Consider the following 6699-nt stretch of genomic DNA (forward strand, 5'->3'; position numbering starts at 1 on the left):
GGTGTTATGTGAACGTCGACTACATGACACTTCACCATTATTTGGGCCTAGAGGAAGGCATTGGGAAGTAATAAGTAGATGATGGGTTGCTAGAGTGACAGAATCTTAAACCCTAGTTTATGCATTGCTTCGTAAGGGGCTGATTTGGATCCATATGTTTCATGCTATGGTTAGGTTTACCTTAATACTTTTGTTGTAGTTGCGGATGCTTGCAATAGAGGTTAATCATAAGTGGGATGCTTGTCCAAGTAAGGACAGTACCCAAGCACCGGTCCACCCACATACCGAATTATCAAAGTACCGAACGCGAATCATATGAACGTGATGAAAACTAGCTTGACGATATTCCCATGTGTCCTCGGGAGTGCTTTTCTCTATATAAGAGTTTGTCCAGGCTTGTCCTTTGCTACAAAAAGGATTGGGCCACCTTGCTGCACTTTATTTACTTTTGTTACTTGTTGCTCGTTACAAATTATCCTATCACAAAACTATCTGTTACCACTTATTTAAGTACTTGTAGAGAATACCTTGTTGGAAACCGCTTATCATTTACTTCTACTCCTCGTTGGGTTCGACACTCTTACTTATCGAAAGGACTACGATAGATCCCCTATACTTGTGGGTCATCAGTCAACACCGCGTGGGACCTTGATAGCAGTCCGGAACGACGCCCCCACACTAAGCCCCAGGCCGCATCGTAAGTGACATGGCTCGCTCATGCGCGCATCCGGCCCTTTCTCTTCATTATCTTGATATAGTTAATTGTACTATTGCAGTCCGGCCCACGACCTTATCCAGCGATCCTCATCTGGAGGTTCATTGGCTCCGTCGGAGATGGCGAGCATGTCGCCACCGCCTGCTTATTCCCCCGGGGCCAGGGACGGCACCGAAGTGTTATCCCGGAGGACCGCTCCGAACCGGGGAGGAGCCCAGGACGCTGTCCAGGAGGCGCCACAAGGCGAGACCTGCATTGCCAAACACATGGGGGAGCCGATCCCCACAGAGACTGGCGAAGATAGCCGCGTCCAGTTTTGCCCTCAGCCGAATACAATTCCGGAGATCCATATGGCTCCGGAGTCGGGCGAGCAGCCCCCTTTGAAGGAGGGGGGTGTGTCACTTCCACCGGTGGCCCCTGTCCGTCGAGGGGCGCCGGATAACCTGATGGAGGCGCTTCGAGGCGCCTCCATCATGATCGAGAAGATTCAGTCCGCCAAGAGTGGACTGAATGAAGCCGACAGCAGCCTATTGACAGGTTTCGAGGTAAGAAAGAGAAAAAAACCCCATGTAGACAGTAGCCCCTGAGACACTGTCCGGTGTTCGGTAAGAAGAACTGGACAGAGGATCAATCCTTTGTTATAGGAGACTAACGTAATATGGATGGATAAGTAGGCGTCATTGTTGGCTGCAACCTCGCATGCTGTCGAAGTCTTTGAGCTGAGGCAGAGGCTGGAGCGGACTGAGAACGAGCTCGGTGAGGTTAAGGTTCGGCTCCAGGAGAAGCAAGGTGAGTGACGACTTGGTGTGTGTCATGATATGTGCAGGAGCCGCGACCAAGGTTGAGTCCCTGAGGAAGGCCCTGGGCGAGGTCGAGGAGAAGGCTGTCCAACAGCAAGCCACCCGTAAGAAGCACAAGGGCCGGGTCAAAGAAGTCCAGCAGGAGCTCCAGGATGCGGTGAAAAAATGCGAGGCCTTGGAGCATGATGCATCGGTTCAAGGGACCTAACTTGCCAAGGCTCGTCAGAGCGCGGAGACCGCACGGAATGAGGCCCGGGCCGCCCTCCAGGAGATCCAGGAGGCCAAGAAGATCACGGCGGGTAAGGCATTTAAGATGCAAAGCAAGTATGCGGAGAAGCAGTACCTTTTACTAACCCGGGTTCGGAGTTCCCCAGGAGCTTTTGCGGATTTACCACGCAGTGTATCAAACGCCGCGGAGTTCTATCGAGCCGAAGGATGGGGTTCTACGGAGAAGCTATTCTGGTGGCAGTATGCAGCGCCAGAGCATCCTGTGTCCTTCACCGATCACCTGAAACAGCTGGTGGAGCTGCATAGGGTGGCCGAACTAGCCATTAAGGATTTGATAATCCGGCTATGGCCAGCCGAAGCTATGCCAGGCAGCTACTTTAGACTCGTGAGGCGGATGGTGAACGCTTGTCCTCGGCAGGACGTCGTCAAGCGCTCGGCCTGCATTGAAGGTGCGCGCATGGCCTTCGCCCGTTGCAAGATGTGGTGGGCGAAGATGGACGCTGTCGAGGTGACCAGAGGGCCACCGGAGGGCAAGGAGCACCGCACACCCGAACGGTATTTTGCGGATGTCCTGGAGGGGTCTCGCCTTGCGACAGCACAATGTTCGCAGGACGTTGTATTTGAATAAATGTATTCATGCTGCCCTTGCCTTGTATTATGAAAAACAAAGCTTGTTTTGGCAATGTAATTTTGTTATGCTTTAATTGTTTCCTCCTGTGCGGTCGTGTTGTATGTAATCCGAGGGTTGGCTAATCGTCGGCTTCTGCCCTCACGTAGGTAGTACGAAGGTGTTCGGGATGGAATATAAACAATCTTGATCCAATTATATGGTCCTCAAAGGAGTTGTTTAGCACAACGAACAAGGCAATCAGACTATACGACTTGAACACCCTCACTTAGCCATAGGAGTTTTATAATAAAGCATGGGCGCAGCCCCTGGTTCAAACCAGAGTGCTGTCAGCATCTGATCGGGAAGTGCCGATCTTTCGCATAATGAGGAAAAAATCTCCAACGATTTGTAACCCTCGAACAGCTGACGGGCTCTCGCCATATCATGATAGTCAGTTTTCGGCTTTCTCTACTAAGGCGCTCATCTGGTCAAGGACAGGGCACAATCACAGTAGTTCACCCTTTACTACCTAGCCGATTTAGCAGAACGTAGGGTAGCAAGCACAAGAGCCGCGCAATCCAACTATTGACCAAAGACATGATTCGGAGCCAATGCATATAATGCTAAATTCAGGGTGCCGAACTGATCTTTAAGGAGTTTTCGGACTTTGTTGCCGTATCGTGGGGTGATGGGGAGGCCCTGGCAAATGTGAAGCGTACCAGAGTGTATGGTTGCTAGGAAATAAGTAATATAAAGGAAAACAGAGGGAGAATAGAGATAGGATCTGGGGCCATTGAACTTGGATCATGAATTGTTTCCATTATAGTTGGGTTAATGCGTCCAAGCACAATGGTACAACATAATGCAATAAGAAAACGGCTATTTGACATGCCGCAACCGGAGGCGAGCTGCGCGTGGGTCCCGAGAACGGTTAGAGTAATCGTTGGATTGGCCTCTAGGGCTGCCCCTGTACGCCTGTGCTCCATGTCGATCTGGTGTATTTGTCCTTTGATAGGACCATAAATCAGGCCGTCGAAAGAGGCTCGCATAAGAGAAACCTGCGAAAAAGGGAAAAAGGAAATAGTAAAGTTATATGTGTGTCCAGGATCGGTCTAGACAAACTATAGATCCCGGGCTAGCTTGTGCCTCCGTTGATGTCCATGGAATTTTGAGTGCGTAATAATGTACGCGTGGTATGAATGCCACTACTTCATTGGGACTGGGACGGAGGCCAAATTGCTAATCGAGCTCTTGACGAGCCGGGCTGTCCTGTTGTAGTGTAGTCCGGAACCTCTTAATGATGTCCAGGGGCTCGACAGCCATAGTATGGTGCTGCTTGAGAAGGCCGCTCTGTACCTCTGCTGCTAGGGCGGCGGTGTGCTCTTCTATTTGGAGGGAGCATTCAGTATTGCCATTAACCGTTATGACGCCCCGTGGACCGGGCATCTTGAGCTTGAGATAAGCATAGTGTGGCACTTCATTGAATCTAGCAAACGCGGTTCGTCCGAGCAGTGCGTGGTAGCCGTTGCGGAAGGGGACAATATCGAAGATTAACTCTTCGCTTCGGAAGTTGTCCGGAGAACCGAAGACCACCTCCATCGTGATTGAGCCTGTACAGCAGGCCTCTACGCCTGGTATGACTCCTTTAAAGGTAGTCTTTGTTGGTTTGATTCGTGAGGGGTTAATGCCCATCTTCCGCAGTGTGTCCAGATAAAGCAGGTTGAGGCTGCTACCACCGTCCATCAGGACACGTGTTAGGTGAAACCCGTCGATAATTGGGTCAAGGACTAGTGCGGCTGAACTGCCATGACGGATACTAGTTGGGTGATCTCGATGATCGAAGGTGATCGGGAACAATGACCACGGATTGAATTTTGGGGCGACTGGCTCTGCCGCGTAGACATCCCTAAGTGCTTGCTTTTGCTCCCTTTTGGGGATGTGTGTAGTGTATATCATGTTCACCGTTTTGACTTGAGGGGGAAATTTCTTCTGCCCCCCAGTGTTTAGCTGCCGGGGCTCTTCGTCCTCGTCCTCACTTTGTGATCCCTTTTCTTCGTTTTCGGCATTTAACTTGCCAACCAGTTTGAAAACCCAACAGTCTCTGTTGTTGTGATTGGCTTGTTTACCTGGGGTACCATGTATCTGGCACGGACGATTGAGTATGCGACCCAGGCTAGATGGTCCCTCACTATTCCTTTTGTAGGGCTTCTTTCGCTGGCTGTACTTGGAGCCGTTGAATCCGGCATTAACGATGGTTTCATCGGTGTTGTCGCCATTGCTTCGGCGTGTGTGTCTGTTGCACCGGAGCTGTTCTTGGCCTCGGAGGGGCCTGTCTCGTTGGCTGTGTTTTTACTACGAGCTAGCCAGCTGTCCTCACCCGCGCAAAAGCGGGTCATGAGTGTCGTAAGGGCTGCCATGGACTTCGGTGTTTCGTGGCCAAGGTGGCGTGCTAGCCATTCGACATGGATGCTGTGTTTAAAGGCCACTAGGGCTTCGGCATCTGGACAGTCAACGATCTGGTTCTTTTTGGTTAGGAACCTAGTCCAGAATTTTCTGGCTGATTCTCCGGGTTGTTGAACTATGTGGCTTAATTCATCGGCATCAGGTGGCCGGACATATGTACCTTGGAAGTTGTCAAGGAAGGCCTCTTCCAAGTCCTCCCAGCTGCCGATGGAATTCTCGGGCAGGCTGTTTAGCCAGTGTTGAGCTGGCCCTTTGAGTTTTAGTGGGAGGTGTTTGATGGCGTGGAGGTCGTCTCCACGGGCCATGTGGATGTGGAGAATAAAGTACTCGATCCGAACTGCGGGATCGGTTGTTCCGTTGTATGATTCAATATGATGGGTTTGAACACCTCGGGGAATTCCTGACCTCATCTGTGAGGCAGAGAGGGTGTGCGGCGCCTCTATATTGGGCCGCGTCACGGCGCACCTCCGATGAAGTCCGTCTGCAATTATCGGCCCGGGTGTGACTAGGTTTGTCACGTCCGAATAGGTAGCCGTCATCCCGAGTCAGGAAGCATCCTCGCGATCCGTAGATTGATCTAGTGTGTCCTGCTCTACTGTCCAGATCCTGCCGAAGGTCGTATGTATGGTACCGAGCTGTTCTGTCCCTGTTTTTGCGCGGCGGTGGGGCGGGCTGTTGTTCAGCCTGAGTTGTCGTTTTATCCCGACCGCGGGGTGGTCGGTCCGCCGCACTATCCCGACCGCATGGTGGTCGGGACGTGTTGCGTGAGGGAGGTATGGGATCTGGTGCTTCCTCATCAAACTGAGGTAGAAGTCTGCGCTTTGGGTAACTCTTGGCTGGGCGCTCGAGGCCGTATTCTTCGGCTGCCAGGACATCAGTCCACCTGTCGATGAGCAGGTCTTGATCAGCTTGGAGCTGTTGCTGCTGCTTCTTCATGCTTCTTGTAGTGGCTATTAGCTGGCGCTTGAAGCGCTCCTGATCGAGGGGTGCCTCAGGCATGATGAAGTCCTCATTGCCGAGGCTCTCATCATCCTCGGAGACTAGACGATAACTATCATCATCTGGATCATTGGGCATGGCCTGTTTATCGGGGTTATCTTGCCCGTTATCTTGTTCCTCCTGTCCGGATGCAGCCCTGATGGGGTCTTCATTGTTTTCTTCGTCGCTCGGAGTACTATTTTCTCCGGTGCCAGTGTCGTCATCTTTTGAGCGATGAGGCTTAGAGCGGCGTTTAGGGCGCCGACGCTTGGAATGTGTCTCAGAAGGTTTATTCGCAACTGGATCTCCTTTGTCATCGTCTCTAGATTTTTTAGGTGTGTCGACCATGTACACATCGTAAGAAGAGGTGGTCGTCCAACGTCCAATAAATGGCGGGTCTTGGCCTTGCTCCTAGTCGGCATCGTCGTCCATACCGTCGATGTCTTCGGAGCCGTAATCAAGCACGTCGGTTACGTCATCGACAGTGGCTATGAAGTCGGTTACATCGGTTACGTCGTCGGGTGGGAAGCAAAATTTCCCATCATCAGCCTCTTGCTCGAACCGAACATAGTTTGGTTGTGAGCCTTTCTCCTAGGACAAGTTCTTTAAAGAGTTTAGAACATCACCCAAAGGTGAGTGCTGGAAGATGTCTGTGGCGCTAAATTTGAAAATCGATAACCGATCCAGCTCGGTGTCCGCAGGCATACCCGGTCTGAGACTTATAGTCGGAGGCGAGTCCGGAGTTCCATTGCCGCAAATATTGCGGGGTGCCGAATCAGTGTGCAGCTCCAACACCGTGGACTCGGTGGCCCCAGATGGCACGATCTGCTCCGGTTCTAAGGCCGTTGCAGCAACAGGGACCATCTCCTGGATGTGATCCAATGACAGATTTAAGTCATGTTCAT

General features: G+C 51.6%; 1 pseudogene; it reads right to left on the reverse strand.

Annotated features, from left to right (window-relative positions):
• Positions 1-3377: 3377 nt before the first annotated feature.
• Positions 3378-5893, reverse strand: LOC147964628 (uncharacterized; annotated as a pseudogene).
• Between the last annotated feature and the right edge of the window lie 806 nt (positions 5894-6699).

This window comes from Triticum urartu, chromosome 6A (assembly GCF_056163025.1).
Source record: "Triticum urartu cultivar PI428250 chromosome 6A, HENAU_Tu73, whole genome shotgun sequence".
Classification (NCBI taxonomy): domain Eukaryota; kingdom Viridiplantae; phylum Streptophyta; class Magnoliopsida; order Poales; family Poaceae; genus Triticum; species Triticum urartu.